The 16723-nt window shown below is 55.7% G+C and overlaps 1 protein-coding gene across 7 annotated transcripts in view; it reads left to right on the top strand.

Annotated features, from left to right (window-relative positions):
* ZBTB46 (zinc finger and BTB domain containing 46) overlaps positions 1–16723 on the top strand; it is a 62805-nt gene that overhangs the window by 38434 nt on the left and 7648 nt on the right. The window lies entirely within an intron of this gene.

Genomic DNA, 16723 nt, shown 5'->3' with positions numbered 1-16723 from the left:
GTGGGGCTCGATCCCAGGACCCTAGGATCATGACCTGAGCCGAAGGCAGAGGCTTAACCCACTGAGCCACCCAGGCGCCCCTGAAGGGTGATTTTCAATGCTTTTCACTTGTCTTCTGGTCTGCTGGCCTTTGCCTTCCATGTGGGCTGGTGCAAAAGGCCTGTGGTGCATCTGTGCTGGGAACTATGCCAGACCCGGTCTGGACCCCGGGCACCCTCGCTGGACCGCTCTGTCTGGGCCCAGCCCTCCCCAGGCCCCCTGGCCCCCCTGCAGCAGGTCCCACACCTCAGTGAAGTCCCTGGGCACAGCTCTCCTGGATGGGCTTTTGTCCGTGAGCTCCCTCCTCGCATGTGGGTCACCCGGCACGATGAATACATCTCGACACGGGGCTGAGCCCCAGCGCCTACCCCAGGCATGCTGTGGAAGCGTGATTGCCGGACTCTTCCGCGTTTGGAGGGAGCAGGGAGAGCCTTCTCGTTTATTTTTAGTGCGTCTGTGACTAATTCCTCGTGAAGTCACCTGGTGGGTTTTGGTATTTTGTTATTTCTGTTATGTTTTAATCTCCTTGCTTTTTTTTTCCCCCAAGATTTTATTTATTTATTTGACAGAGAGAGACAGCACGAGAGGGAACACAAGCAGGGGAGAGGCAGAGGGAGAGAGAGAGAAGCAGGCGTCTGGCTGAGCAGGGAGCCTGGTGCGGGGCTCAATCCTAGGACCCCAGAATCATGACCGGAGCCAAAGGCAGACGCTTAATGACTGAGCCACCTAGGCACCCCTTAATCTCCTTGCTTTTAATATTCTTTTTTTTTTTTTTTAAAGATTTTTTATTTATTTGTCAGAGAGAGAGGGAGAGAGAGCGAGCACAGGCAGACAGAATGGCAGGCAGAGGCAGAGGGAGAAGCAGGCTCCCCGCTGAGTAAGGAGCCCGATGAGGGACTCGATTCCAGGACGCTGGGATCCTGACCTGAGCCGAAGGCAGCGGCTTAACCCACTGAGCCACCCAGGCGCCCCTGCTTTTAATATTCTAACTTCCCCCATTTTTTTGGTAAGAACCTACCGGAGGCAGCGCGACTGGAGAACTTGGTGTGAAAATGGGTTATTTTAAAATATTATTTTCTGACATCCTAAGTCAGTTCTGTCTGTTTCCAGATATATACTAAAACGAGGACTGAAGATACCCAGATAAAACGTTTTGTTTCCCCAAACGTTGTGGTCAGCCTGCATCGTGGCTAGCCCCCGTCTCTGGCGGGCAGCCTGGCAGAGTCAGCAGACAGAGGCTATGGTTGAAACGTGGCTGTGGCAGCCTTTCTGGGCACCTGGTTTGGAGACGTGTGTCCCTGCGAAGGGCACCAGGATTAGCTGCGTGGCCCGAGCCACCGCTATGTGCCGCGAGATTGCGAGAGGGAGCCGAGGCAACTTCGTTTGCTGTCCGTCTGTCTGTCTGCCCCATGCTTTCTGTTTACAGGTGCAGTTTCTCTAGGCGTTCATGGCGAAGTGTCAGGACGAGCAGAAGCCCGTGTCGGTCGCCTCTCCGCCACCGCTGCTGGTTTCCGGGCACGCCCTCGCCTGCAGGAGCAAGTGTCCCCTGAGCACGGTGTGGCAGCGACGTGGTCACATGTTTCTGCCCTCGCTGCCCACCAAGGGCTCACCCGCTTTGTTGGGATGGGGTCCCTCATGCTCGTGCTCCACCGCTGGCTTGCCCAAGCCCCCCGGGCACCCTGCGCAGCGGCTGGCATTGCCGGCCCATGGACGGGAGACTGTGTGTGTGTGTGTGGGAGGGCTCCACGGCACATCTGAAAAGGCGCTGAGAGCAAGCTGGCAAGGTCACCATGGCCACCGAGCGTCCCACCAAGTGCGGACACCCCAGGCTCCAACAGCAGGGGGCCGGCCCTCTGCTCAGGCGGGCACAGGGGCCTCTGTGCTCCCTCCGCAGGTGGCTTGGGAAGGAGGTAGGGCCTGTGCGGTGCTGTCGGGCATCCCTAGACCCCGGGGGTGAGGGTGGGCAGTGCCAGGCGGCTGGACTTGGTCCCCCAGCTGCTGGTGCCTTGAGCTGGTTGTTAATTTTGGATGTTGGGTCCACATCTCAGCAGGCATGGGTTCGTCGTTGGAAAAACGGGGGGCAGGTGTGATGTTTCACGGGAAGCTGCCCCAGCCCAGGAGGCGCTGCGTGGGGCTCCCAAGGCCCCTGGTGATTCTATCTGGTCTTCCCAAGAGGGGGAGCGCTGTGGGCCACAAACATAGTCTGCTCGCGGCGGTTTTGTGCAAGAACAGGATGATGGTTCCAGGTGTTTAAAGTCAGGGGACCCTTAAATGTGCAGGCAGTGCTGGAGCTGTGACGAGCCGCCAGGACCCACCTCTCGGGACAGTCTGGAACCTTCCAGGGAAGGTCTCGGGGGTCTGATCACAGGGGCTTGGCTGTTGGCTTCAGCAGATGGTTTCTTTCTAGACCTGCGGCCTTTACCTGGTTAAAGAACCTTGCGTGCTTTCCGTGTGAGCTGAACGTATTCAGTGGTAGGCGAGCCCCTGCCTGTTCAGAGTCACCATTTATGGACTAGAAACTGTGAGAAACTCTGACTGGCTGAGGTGCGGTTCTGGGTTACAAGTTGTATTTGTGAGCGAGCCGGGGTCTAGGGGGCCTGGACTCGGGCGTCGCCTTCTCAGACCGGGCAGAACGTCTGGCGCCCATGGGTTGCTGCTTGATTTCCTGGAACCGCTGGAGGGAAGGAGGCCAGCTCGCCGTGGGTCCAGGAGGATGAGTGTCTCGTAAAGCTGCCATGTCCTTCCAACAGCTGAGGTGACTCCGACCTGAGAAGCGTCGTCCCTGGTGATTGTCGCCGTTTGACCGGTAGACGCTGCTTCTGAGAAAGAGCTTGGGGTCTCCCCCTCCGAGTTAGAGCTGGTGCTGACCCGTCTGAGTGCAAGGATGGGCCAAGTTCCCTCCTGCTCCTCCAGGGAGGGGACACTGGAAATGTCCTGGGGGAGCAGCGGTGGGGGCTCCCTGCACAGGACCAGGGGCTGCCACCAGGCCGTGCCGTCCCTTCCCAACCCTTGTGTCCACGGGCTGCCCAGATGTCCAGGAGCACTTTGCGGGACACTGCCGAGCTGGTTTCTGTCCTGGCTGTGGCTTAGAGAGGAGTCCTCACCGGGTATGAAACAGGAGCCAAGGACCTGTCCTTGATTCTGGATCGACGCTGGAATTTTGGACAATGCCACTAGCTTCTAGGTAGATGGCCAGCGCAACACACCTTGGAGTGGTTTCCAGAAGATGGCTTCTCCAGGCCGCGGTGTGCGTGTGCCCGTGTTCTACCCGCGTGTGCTGACTTCCTGGGGTGCAACCCTCTGTCGTAATCATTTCGCTTCTGGGAGAGAGACCCCACCCCAAGCAAGCCGCGTGCGGAGACCCTGCTGTCGGGGTTGCTGAGCTGATGGAAACGCCCAGACGGACGCCCAGCAAGACCCAGAGCACTCCGTGCGCGCAACAGCAAGACCGTGCGGCCGCTTCTGGGACTCGGGAGCAAGCCTACCGGCGGTGTGCACTCATGCGCTGAGACTCTCTTCCTGTGTTCCCAGGGCCTGGCACCAGCCCCAGTCCTCCTGGGGGGATGCTGATGGCAGAGCAGAAGCCCCTCCCTCGGGCGCCTCCGCCCTCCACTCAGAGCCCGGGATGCCCGCTCTGGTGAATGGCCAGGCCGATCCCAGGACAGCACCGCCCCCCCCAGCCCAGGTAAGATGGGAGGGGGCCGCCATGTCCCCCAGCGTCGGCTGCCCGTGTGGCACGTGTGTGCCCTGAACTCCGCGTGCGCTCACGTGCCTCCCTGGTATGTCCCTGGCGTGTCTGTGTGTACCAGGCCATGCTCAGGGGCTGGTAAGGAGTTTCTGTGCTGGAAGCCGCTGTTCCACTCTGTCCTGCTGGCTCAGCTCCACCGGGCGAGGCACGCCCAGCTCTGCAGTAGTGACTCTGGTCACGTAGACTGAAGGCGCCCACGCGTGTACACAGATGTCACCAATGAATACGTAGCATCAGCGACAGGTAGCACGGTGCTGTCTTCGGATGATAGCTGTGCCCACCGCAGCACACCTGCTGTCCGTCCCCACCCGCTGCTGTGCTTCCCATTCTCCATGCTTGTGGAGTAGAAACACATATTTGAACAAAGTTAAGCACAAGTGCCCTTTTCCACCGAAGGAGGAGGGTTTTTAGGGAATGTCTGCCTCTCGTGGAAAGACATTCGGCTCAGGCCACAGCGGTTAAAGTCAGCGGCGCGCGCTGGTCCTGAGGCGGCTTTGCTGGCGGGACTGGGTGTTTGCGTGACCAGCACGGACTCGGGGGGCTCTGGGACCCTAGGAAGGTCACACAGAACAAGCTGTCCTCTGTTCCTCGGGGCGGAGGGGTTGTTTATAAAAAAAAGGTCTGTTAGTTTCGTTTGTCTCCCATAAGAAAAAGAAATCTTTGAGAAGAGCCTAACCACATGTTTCGGGTTTTGAAATTAAGTAAATGATTCCTCTGCGGTCTTTCTCAGCAAGGTGGTTTGTGGGGGCCGCTGTGTTCTGTTAACGAAGAGGATTTTCCCTTTGAGTGTCTGTCCGTTGAGAATCAGTGGGAGCCTTCCTTCCAGATGCCCTCGTGGTCCTCATGGCAACAGGCAGGGGCCTGGCACGAGGTGGTGTCGTCACACCTGAGCACCTGTAACTTGTCTCTCTGGTTCGAGATCGATGCCCTTGATGCCTGGAGCCCTGGGCTCAGCAGCGAGGCCTCCTCTGCAGTTGGCTCCGACTGTCACCCGGGAGGGTCTGTGTGGGGGCCTCGGGCCTGCCCCGGATGCCTGGGGCCTTCTTCCATCTCCCCGCATGACCAGTGCCCCCCCCCAAGGCCTGCTGGGCTCACCCCGAGCTCCGACAGCCTTTCCATGAAGTCAGCTCAGAAGCCACGAGAGAAGCACCCTGTGGACCCCGGTGCCTCTGCATAGGATAGCATTGAGGCTGGACAGACTTGACCGGACCCCATTCTGCATGGAGCAGACGTTCCCACGTGCCTCTCTGCTGTGGCCAGGCCTGGTTGGTGGCCTGGGTTGGTGGCCACTGGGTCACGGCGAAACCACGTCAGGACGGGGGCAGCTGCAGGGTTGGGACCAGACGTCCGTGGGGGGCTTTGAAGCTGAGACTTCCTGGCTCTGCCACCAGCAGCCGGGTGGAGGCCTTTTGGGTGGAGCCGCCGGCGCAAGTGTGTCTCCAGCCTCCCGGCCAGGGCTTGGGGTCACCGGGGTCGTGTAGGATTGCCAGCTATGGGGGCAGAAGAGCAGGCCCCCATCCCTTGAAAAAGGAACCAAGTGGCTCTGACCCCTTGAGGTCCAGAAATACCCATGACGAAGCCCAGCCACGGTGTTCTCGGTGCGCGTGTCTCCCGGCATCTCTCCGGGGAGATGGCCCCGGGAGCAGAGCTGCTGAAACGACGCTTCTTTCTGGAAAGAGCTCCTTGTGTTTGCTCTTGTTCACCGTCGCCGGACGCCTTGGGTTCTGCATCTGCCTCTGTACACCGAGCAGGTGGTCGTGGGGGGCGGGGAGGCGGTCCAGGACGCAGAAGCTCCCGTTTCTCGAGCAGCACTCGGTTTCCCGGGAAGGAGACAGGCAGCCCCCCCAACCCCTCCAGGCCGCGTAGCAACCATGGCTGTGGCTGGGCGGAGTCTGGGAGCAGCCTCGGCTGCCCCTGCCGGGCCTACTTCCTTCACTAAGGAAGTTTCAAAGACAGAAGTTCCAAAGAGCCAGGTTTCCAGAGAGGCTGAGAGACTTATTGTCAAAGTGCTAAAGGACCAATCGAGGTCAAGGTGACCAGGCAGGTTACCCTTCCCAGAGATCAGTGCCTCATGGCTTTATGGAAGTCCCTGTCTACTGTCTACTGTCCTGATGGGGTCTTGGAGCTGGGAGGTCCCAGGCATGTTATGTTGAAGTGTGGACACCCTGTGGCAGAAGTGGCCTGTGTCGATGTCTACATTCCGAGTCCACTGGGTGGGGACACGGAGGCTCTGTGGCTGTTTTCCTTTTATTTGCTCAGCTGACTTTTCCCTGGGGTGGACAGCATGGACCAACGGCTCACAGGGGCACCTGCACGGGGGGGGGGGGGGGGTCTGTCTGTGCTGTCGTACTGAAAGGCTTTTGTTAAAGTTTTAAGACAGTTGTGGCACCTGCTGGCTCAGTCGGTGGAGCTGGCCATTCTTGATGGCGGGGTTGTGAGTTCAAGCCCCACTTTGGCTATGGAGATAACTTATAAATAAAAAAAAAATATTTGGGGCGCCTGGGTGGTTCAATGGGTTAAGCCTCTGCCTTTGGCTCGGGTCATGATCATCTCAGGGTCCTGGGGTGGAGCCCCGCGTCGGGCTCTCTGCTCAGCGGGGAGCCTGTTCCCCCTCCCCCTATGCCTGCTTCTCTGCCTACTTGTGATGTCTCTCTCTGTCAAATAAGTAAATAAAATCTTTTTAAAAAATCTTTAAAATGTTGGGACGCCTGGGTGGCTCAGTTGGTTGGACGACTGCCTTCGGCTCAGGTCATGATCCCGGAATCCCGGGATCGAGTCCCACATCAGGCTCCCAGCTCCATGGGGAGTCTGCTTCTCCCTCTGACCTTCTCCTAGCTCATGCTCTCTCTCACTGTCTCTCTCTCAAATAAATAAATAAAATCTTAAAAAAAAAAAATCTTTAAAATGTTGAAACAATTAAGACATTTCAGACAGGATCCATAATACCTGAAAGAAATAAGTTTGTAAAAAGAAAAAATAAGGAAGTAGGTTATAGTAGACAGTCCAGTGGTCAGGGAACAAGACCCGTTCTGGAAGGGAGAGCTGTCTGACTGTCCTGACGTCCCACCTTGTGCCCGTAGTGCTGCGCGGCCGTTGGCCGTGGGGTTCTCAGCAGGTGCACGTGCACACTTCAGCTGTTACATTTCGTTGGATTTCTCACTGAAATGCGGCTCATGATTGATTCCAAAGAGTTTTTTAGAAAGACTTATCAATAGGTAACATCAGTTGCTCTGAACACAGAGAACTTCAGCAGTGAAAGCTTCTCACCTGGGTGTGCTTGCCGGCATAGTGCGGCACAACTGTTCACTCTGGGCCGCTGGGCGTCCCTGCCACGTTCACGCGGTGGAGAGGAGAGATGCCAGGGTCGCGCCGTGGCTAGGCATGGAGACCACCGCCCACTGAGGGCTACTACTTTACTGATTTAGGTTGCAGTTAAAATAGAGGCTCTAGGGGGCACCCGGCTGGCTCTGTTGGTGAGCACACGACTCTTGATCCTGGGGCCGTGAGTTCAAGCCCCACGCTGGTGTCGTGTTTACCAGCCCTTGCCTCCAGAAACAAACCCCAAACTTGAAATCTATAATCTGGTGTTGCTTCTTATCGGTCTTGGCCTTATGCACAGAACTCCAGTGCTAGGGCAAAGGCATTGATTTATTTTAAAGAAAACACTTGAAGAAAATGTGAACTTCTAGTTTCAGCTGTGACAGCTTGTACTGGGCTTACTGTCCAGGCAAAATCTGTTTGAGAATCCGGCCAACGCACGCACACACACCCTGGAGACTGACCAGCACAGGTGGGACTTGAAGGGCTGTGCTTTCCGTCCAGATTCGTTTCTGGCCCGTTTCCCAAGCACTGGAGCAGGGTGCTCTATGGCAAGGAGATGGAGGGGGTCCTTCAGGGCACCCAGGATACTGGGACTGGAGGAGCAAATCTCAAAAAGCAGGAAGCCACGGAGACAGAGTCCCCACGTCTGCACACAAGCTCTCTCAGCTTCTGAGCCTTACACCGAGCAACACCCAGAATCCCAGTGAAACAAGACTGCCACTTAGGGGAGCGGAGCAGATATGCACAGTGGTGTGGCTCTGGGACACAGGAGGGACTGAGCAAGCCCAGGGAGGGTCAAGGAGACAATGGAGACAGCCCAGGGGAGCCACCGGTCACCCCGGTCAGAGGAGTGTGTGACTGTTCCTCTTGGGGTCATGAGTTCCAGCCCCACGTTTGTTGTAGAGATTATGTAAGTAAATAAAACTTAAAAAAGAAAAAAACCCAACAGAACAAGGGAGGCACCTTGGGCTTTCAGCGGAGACCCTGGAGGGGTCACATCTTGATGTGAAAGCCTCTTCCTCAGACTAAGACCAAAACCAGATTAGAGCAGCCCCGACAGCAGCTAACATGGAGCCCCACAGGGCAAAGGTTAGTCCTCCCCAGTCGGTCTGCTCAGCAGGAGGGACAGCAACAGTGAGACCAAGGAAGAGGGACAGCCCAGGAAGTGCCCCGCTGGCCTTGCCACAGTCTGCGCCTCACGGAAACAGAGTCCCCTGACTCAAGTCCCAGCTGCAAAAGCAGACGGGAAGACACCCCGTACTGACACGTTCGGAACATTCTGGAAATGAAAATAAAATGTCTGAAATTAAGAATTCATTGCATAGTCGAATAGCAGTCTGGACACGACCTACGACAGGGTTAGTGAACTGGAAGCTTGGGAAACATCCATGCTGAAGCTTGTAGGGAAAGAAACAAAAGAGGGGACACCTGGGTGCTTCGGTCAACAAGCATCTGCCTTCAGCTGAGGTCATGATACCGGAGTCCTGGAATCAGATCCTGTATCCGGCTCCCAGCTCGGTGGGGAGTCTGCTTCTCCCTCTGCTGCTCACTCTGTCAAATAAGTAAATAAAATATTTTTTAATAAAATATTTTTTTAAAAGAGGAAGAAAACAAAAGAATGGGGAAAAAGCAAAGAGACACATGATACAGGGTGAAAGTGTGTAACACGTGTGTAATTGGATTTTCAACGGAGAAAGGCAGAAACGGCAGGACAGCACCCAAAGAGAGCAGTTTGTTTGCCGGAGCCGATGGAAGTCACCGGCCGACAGGTTCAAGAAGCTATGGAGACTTGGAGCAGAATGAGCGCCAGACAGAAAACGGTGTCTGCAGACAGGACTGTCAAACTACTGGAAACCAGTGACAGAAGGAAGTCTTCAAAGCAGCCAGCGAGGGCTGACACTGCTTCGCCGGGAGCCAGGCTGATGACAGTCTTGAGCAGAGGGCCAGGGAGGCCACCGCCCGCACACCTGCCACGGTGTTGTTCATAGAGGGGCTGAGTGGAGACACTGTCGTTCACACGGACCAACCACACGCACCCCCCCACCCCCGCCACTAAGCGCGGAAGCCAGCCCTCGACAGCCCTCGCGAGACAGCAGGAGTGACTGTGTGTGCGTGTGACAGGAAGCATCTCGATCGCTGAAAACGAGGCTCTTGTGGTGTTTTTAACAGAAACCAGGGTGTAACACAAGATGCTGACGGCACAAAGGGTCTGGGACCGGTGAACTTGACTGCTGAAGGCTCTGGCATTCTTCGTGAAGTCATGTGATAATGGCAGAAAGAGTAAAGCACAACTCCGAGGCTTATGAAGAGAAAAAGACAGACAGCATTTGACTCATTAGAGATAAGGCACGCAGGGAGGAGTAAAGGACAAAACAAAAACATATTAAGATGGTAGACTTCACGTGGCTACATTGATTGAACACTCCAATAAAAAGATGAAAAAATTTGTGTGAAAAAAGTTCACTGTTTGTAGGTGATGTAATTCACAGATAAGAACCCAGAAAGTGTTAAAGCAAAACGATAATAAGAGGGGCGCCTGGGTGGCTCAGTGGGTTAAGCCGCTGCCTTCGGCTCAGGTCATGATCTCAGGGTCCTGGGATCGAGCCCCGCATCGGGCTCTCTGCTCAGCAAGGAGCCTGCTTCTCCCTCTCTCTCTCTCTGCCTGCCTCTCTGCCTGCTTGTGATCTCTCTCTGTCAAATAAATAAATAAAATCTTAAAAAAAAAAAAAGATGGTACACAAAATTCTAAAAAAAAAAAAAAAAAAAAAAAAAAAAGATAATAAGATAAGCCAAGGAAGGACGACTGGGTGGCTCAGTGGGTGAAGTGTCTGCCTTTGGCTCAGGTCATGATCCTGGGGTCCTGGCATCCAGCCTGAGCCCCATACCAGGCTCCCTGCTCAGCGGGGAGTCTGCTTCTCCCTCTGCCTCCCGCTGCCCCTGATCATGCTCTCTCTCTCAAATGAATAAAAAATCTTAAAAAAAAAAAAAAAGGTAAACCAAGGAAACCCCTAAAGGAAGTCTTTAATCTTAACATTAATGTAAACTGAAGAATTATTACTCAAGGGACCTCATGTAATGGTAAAGGGGTCAGTTCTGGGGGAGATGGAACAGGCCTAAATGTGCATGCCTAATTTTAAAATGTATGATGTGAAAGTTGGCCGCAGTCAAAGGAGAAAGATGAATTCACGTCCCAGTGGGAGACTTTGGACACATTTCCTCCGTAATTGATGGGCCAGCGGACGAGTAACAGTGAGGACAGAGATGATGTGAGCGGCTTCCAGATATTAAATGAGCCCCAAATTTCTGTAGTAACTCCATCTGGTCACATGGGATCACTCTTTTCCTAGATCACTGGGTTCAACTTGCTACTTTGCGTGGATATTTCCCACCTGTGTTGGGCAGGTGCTGACCAGAAACAATGTAACTAATCTGAAATTGACGCAGAATCTCCAGGTGCTGGTGAGGCGCTGACAGGGCAGATGGGTCTCAGGGGAGTCCGGGTCTTCTCTGAGTCGGCTGACATAATTCTCTACAGATCAGCAGCAAAAAGATACTGGAATGTCCCCCAAACGTTTGGAAATCGAACAACATACTTTTAAGTAATACTCGAGTCAAAGAAGTCACAGCGGAGATGGCAGGATATTTTCCACTGAGTGGTGTGACGAGAGAGCCCGTCGGGACCCGCAGGACGCAGGTGAAACGGGCAAGGGGCCTTGTGCCCGGAGCTGCACTTAGTCTAATTTTGGGTCAAGGAATGAGAAAAGGGAGAGCAAATTAAACCCAGAGTAAACGGGAGTGCGCAAAAGAGGGCATGTCAGCGAAGTGGAGGCAGACGTGGGTAGAACAGTAAAGAAAGCCGTACAGGTTAATAAAACTCACAAGTTTGTGTCAGACGTGACCAGCATGAACAGAAGACTGTGCTAATTGTACATAAAAGGTATGAAGAGGAGATCACCACTAAGATCCTATAGGTATTAGAGCAATAATAAGAAAATACTGTGAACAATTTAGATCAACACATTTGACAAGCTGGGGGAAATGGGCCAGTTCCTTAAAACACGGTCGGACTGGGAGCCGAAGGGGGTGTAAGGCAGCACGTACCCTAACCCTAACCACTCGGCTGGTCCAGAGCAAGCAGGCTTAGGGTGGCTTAGTGCTCAAAGGCACAGGGACCACCCGGGGTTGTCTGGTGCTGGGGTGAGTAAGGCGACGTGATAGTTGGTTTGCCTGTGAAAGGCACACAGTTCTCTTGGAAATGGCCAACCCTGCAAGGGGCGGTCCCAGGGCCCCAATGTGCAAGCGTCGGGATGCTTGAGGAAAGGCGTGGCTGTCACAGGCAACCGGGGAAGAGGATGGCGGAAGAGGCTGTCCACCAAGTGGTGGAACCACCAGGGAGCCTGCCGCAGGCACAGTCTGCACAGACCACACGGTCTGACCCCTGGCCTGGGCGGAGGCGCCTCGGCTATGCCCCAAGGCCGGACAGTCTTTTCAGTATGTGATCCTGAGTGCTCTGGATGTTGAGAAAAACGAATCTTGACTTCCAACTCACACCAAGCACAAAGATTAATTTGGGATGCATCAGAAGCCTAATTATAGAAAGTGTATGGTTTCAGAGAGGAAGACCGAGGACAATAGCTTCCTGATCACGGCGGTGGTTTTCAAGAAGCCCATAAAAAGCACTCGTCTAAGTGGACATGGTGAAAATCATGAATCTTTCCACTAAAGATGCTGTTCAGAGAGTAAAAGGGCCAGTCAGAGGCTGGAGGAAACGTTCGCAGTAAGCATATCTGATAAAAGATTCATACTCAGAATGCGTAAAACTCCAGAAACAGCTAAGCAAGAGGCAGCGTAGCAAATCAAGGAAGAGACCTGAGCGAGCTCGTTACCAGTGGGCTTGGTGCCTTCAGTGGGTGGGACATGCAGACGACCGCCTCGCGGTGTGCGTCAGGCCGGAGGACAGAGACCCACAGACCGCCCGAGCCAGGCCTCTGCAGTACACAGCCCCTGGGACGCTCGTGCGCTGCTGGAGGGGACATAGACTGATGCAGCCACGTGAAACACTGCCTGGCCCCGTCTGCTGAAATGGAACTTGCAAGTTCCCTGTGGCCCAGACAGTCCTCTCTTAGGCGTTATGCCCAAGAGGAATCAGAGCCTGCTCAGCAGAAGACGTGACTGGGAGCCATCCGAGCACCCCGGTTCATGAGGTCGGGTGCCCCTCGGCGCACGCGGCGGGGCGGGGGGTTGGTGTCGTACCATGGAATACAACACAGCCACAAGCGAGAGCAAGCCGCTGCTCCAGACAGCCGCGCAGTGACTTTCGCTGACTCTGCTAGTGAATAAGATTGAACCTGAGTGTGTGATCCCACAAATGCGAGGTCCCAGTGCAGATGTCTGGCATGCGTAAGTCAGCTGTATGCACTTCCTGTAGGGTTAGAAAACCTTTCAAAAGTAGTTTGGACACATCAGAGCTTCGCTATGTTCTAACACAAAATAATTGGCAGCTTATAAGTTAATAAACTTATTATCAGAAAAACAAAGTGAGGTTCCTGTTTGGACCTGTTTCTGAAATGCACTTGAAGTGCAGGGTTTGGAAATTACAGTCAGAAGCCGAGTGAAAATGCGATGGTCGTGAGGGAAGACTCGTGTGCCCTTCTGGAGAAACCGCCTCGTATAGCCGTCCGCAGATCCCGTCTGCATCGCCAGCGGTTCCCTGGAGGCTTTGAGGTGATCATGAAATGGTTCTGGAGTGTTCGCTTGTCCGGTGGGTCCGACCCTCCTGAGGGGCTGCGGGGGGGGGGGGGCGGTCAAGGACAGGTGGCGGCTGCCGAGCAGGCTTCCTATAGATGCATTTCTGCAACACTGGAGTCAGGTGTCACCGGGCTCCTTGCTCTGTGGAGTCTGGTGCGGCATCGGAACCTGCTTCTTGGTCATAAGCTTCCTGTGCACCTCGGAGCGCTAGGTCTCAGGGAGGGCTTCCGGTTCAGACAGAGCGGCCGCGAGCGTCTGCTTCGGTTGGACGGGATTTGTGCTTTTCCATCAATTCAATGATGCTGTCACCGTTGACCTTCTCAGGCTCTCTCAGCATTCATGAGAAGAAAACCGTGGGCTGTGGCAAGTTTTCCGAACACACACAGACTGTAAGTCACAGGTTCTGGAAGTGTTAGGTTCTTTCCAAGAAGAAGTTGTTTTGATCACGACAGCCAATGAAAATTCCCTTAGTGCTCACAGTGCTGTTCGTTCCCGGAGGTGGTGGAATGGTGTCCCCCATGCCAGAGCTGCGTCCGCGTCCTAATCCTCGGAACCTGTGGATGTGACCCTATGTGGATAGAAGGATCTTTGCAGATATAACTACATCTTGGAATATCCAAGTTGGACCTAAATCCAATGACAAGTGTCCTTATAAGAGACAGAAGAGGAGAGACCCAGACACGGAGAAGCTACACGAAGGAGGCGGAGATGGGAAGATGTGGCCACAAGTCCAGCACACCTGGACCCTCAGGAGCTGGAAGGGGCAGAAAGGACCCTCCCTAGAGCCTCCAGAGGGGGCACAGCCCTGCGACACCTGGGTCCCAGACTCTGGCTCCCCAGCTACAGACAGGTAGTTCTGTGGTACCTTCGACTATCCCACTCCTGGTGTTCCAGTGGAGGCAGGAAACTAACATAATAAGAAAAAGCCAACATTGTCATCTTTGCTTCAGAAAGTGTGTGTTTTTAGTGTCTGGAGCTCCGCGCGGGCTCTCTTCCCAGCCAGGGAGGGTCCCTAACAAACAGCCACACTCATGCCTGTGCATTCTCCATTGTTTTTCTAGGGAAAAAATGCAGCATTTCTGCACAGAAATCAATTCTTTTTCACGTGTAAGTCCAAGTTGCTAAGTACAGAAGGCTAGAATACATAATTCGGCATTTTAACTTGCACGTTTATAGAGGCAGAACAGAGGCCATGAACAAATATTCTCAAAAAAGGTTGCTTTAAATAAAATAAGGTAAGAGTTCACTTCCTCTTCTCTCCTCCATCCCAGAGTGGGTGGTGCCTTTGATTTATTTGGTGTAAGATGAAAAGTGGGATCACGGGGCCTTGGAGAACCCCTGAGGAGGACCGAAGGTGCAGAGCCGAGGGGGCGGGCCCTGGCAGGCCTGGTCTGCGGGCTAGCCCGGCTGCATCCGGTGTGCGGGCCGCGTGGCTTCCCTGACTCGGTCCCGCTGTGGGGGTGCTGGAGCCCTGCTCCGGGGGCCGCAGCCTGAGCTCCCCCTGGCTCGAGGCCCTCCCTTAGGAAGGGCAGCTCCCCTCTGGCTGCACGGAAACCCCAGAAACTCCTGCAGCTCTCTCCTCCAGCCCAGAGGCCAGGCTTGCAGAGCGTGTACGATGACAGCGGGGACCGATGTCCGTCACACCTGTGTGGCTTCAGGGGTCCTCCCTGCACCTCGGCCCAGGGCAGCAGACAAGACGGCCTGTGCCTCTTCTCAGGCTGTGCGTCAGGAGGCGAGGAGAGGTGCGCCCGTCGGGGAGCTCATGGACTCGTGCGCGGGGGCCGAGCGGCGGGTGTGGCGTGGACGTCCCGTAGGAAGGTCTCTGCTGGGTCAGTGAGGGCCCCAGACCCGTGCGGGCCGTCGCTGAAATGGCGGCATGGACAGCCGCCCACCGCATGTTAGCAGAATTGTGGCCTGCGTGACTGTACGTCACCGTTCCAGTCTGCGATCTAGAACCTGTTTGTGTGTAGAAAGGAGACTCGAGGTCAGACGCTGAGCTGTTAGCTGAGGTGGTCCTCGTGGCCGGGACGCGGGGTGCACGCGGGCTGCCACGTGCCTTCTGTGCTCCCTGCGGCCTTCTGGTTTTGCTGTCTTCCCCACGGCACAGCTGCAGCATCCCTCCCGCCCCCAGCTCCCGCCACACACACACACGCGCGCGCCCCGGTGCCAGCAAACGCATGGTCAGAGCTTCTGATTGTGAGCAAATGCTGTACTGCCTTGGCCAGGACAGATTTCTGAGAGAGGTGTTGGGGGGATGCAGCGTCCCTCTTATGGGCACGGAGACCACGAGGCGAGCGGGCAGCCAGGCTCCAGGCAGTGGTGTCGGTTGTGAGCTGTGATCAAGTCCACACAGCCTAGTGTTGGGGCCGTGGTGGCCTGAGGATGCCTAGAGGTCATCCTGGAAGGGTGTCCTGTGAGGACCAACTCTCACACCAGGGCCTGGAGCTCTAGGCACCCAGTAGGAGGATGGGCTCGCACCACCGCCCGTGGAAATGAAAGAAATCCGGGATGCTTGCATATTTAGATACCCTTTAAGGGTTCGTGCAAGAAACACTTTAAAAAAAAGTTGGAGACTGCTCTGGGGCGTCCAGCTGGCTCAGTGGTACGGTGTGCAACTCTTGATCTCAGGGTTGTGAGTTCGAGCCCCACGTTGAGCGTAGAGCAGAGAGAGCAACACAGCGTTTCCACACACTGAAGCAGGCGTGTGTTAGGGGCAGAGGTGCAGCGGTGAGGGCCAGCTCGGCACAGGGAGCCCGGGAGCCAGTGTGCTTCCTGCCACTCTGCACCCCTCTTGCTGTCGTTTTAGTGCGGACATGCCCATGGCTGGGGCGTGAACAGCAGAATGGGTCTCGGGGCCATGGGCATGGCTCACGGAGATGGCAGTGAGGGCCCCTGCAGTGAGGGTGGCATGGTGGGCAGCCCACGGTTGTGGGGACAGGTGGTCATCCTTCCAGTAGACTGGCTGCTCCCTCCTGCAAGAGGGACCCAGGCTCTGAGTCACCTCAGCTTTGCTGGGTCCCACTGTCTTGGGCTGTGTCACTCTGGGGCATTTGTTTTCTTATCTGCTGCCTGGGCACCTCCAGGGGCAGTGGTGACTGTGGCCAGAGCCTGCCACACTTGGACATTTGGTAGGGTTCGGAGGACCCAGTGGACGACCGCCGGGCTGACGGTGTCCGCGCCCCTCCTGGGGTTCATTCCAGCAGCCTGCCTTTGGCCTTGGCCAGTGTTCGTGACTGTGGGGACCTTTGGCCTGTGTTTGGGGTGCTGGTGCCATGTGCAGCCGGCCAGGTACCATCCGGGCTGTAGAGCGTGAGGGCCCTGGGAAAATGCATCTGGACAGGTGTCCACCACCGGGCTCCTTGTATGGCAGGAAGTGAGATCCCAGGCCCTGGCCGCTCCCAGCGATCCTGGTGAAGTCTGGGACGACTGCGTCCAGGCCTTGAGGTTAATGGAGTTACGGGTGGAGGCTCTGTGTGTTCCAGAGGGGCTAACTGTGGTGTCTGGGGTGCCCATCGCAGAGGGCACCACTCAGGATAAGCTGTCCCGTGCTTGGTGGGGCGCTGCACAGTGGGTCTGATGCATGGGACCCCAGCCCCCGTGATCCCCACTAGGAGACGCCCTGGAGTGTGGGGCAAGGTGCCTCTGAGGGTGTGGCCGCGTCCTGGTGTGGGATGCGGCCGCTGCCGTGCGCTTGAGCAGGTCACAGGATGACCCCTCTGGGGCCCGTGGCGTCACTCCCTGAAATGCAGGCAGAAGGAGTCACACCCGGGACAGAGGCCACTCGGTGGTCCTGCTGCACGTTGGGGGCTGGCCTGAGCCTCTCCCTCGGCTGTGCCCCCAGCTGCTTAGACGGCACCTTCCCTCTGG

Source organism: Lutra lutra, chromosome 9 (assembly GCF_902655055.1).
Source record: "Lutra lutra chromosome 9, mLutLut1.2, whole genome shotgun sequence".
NCBI classification, from domain to species: Eukaryota; Metazoa; Chordata; class Mammalia; order Carnivora; family Mustelidae; genus Lutra; species Lutra lutra.
This window is presented reverse-complemented; position numbering and strand designations above follow the sequence as displayed.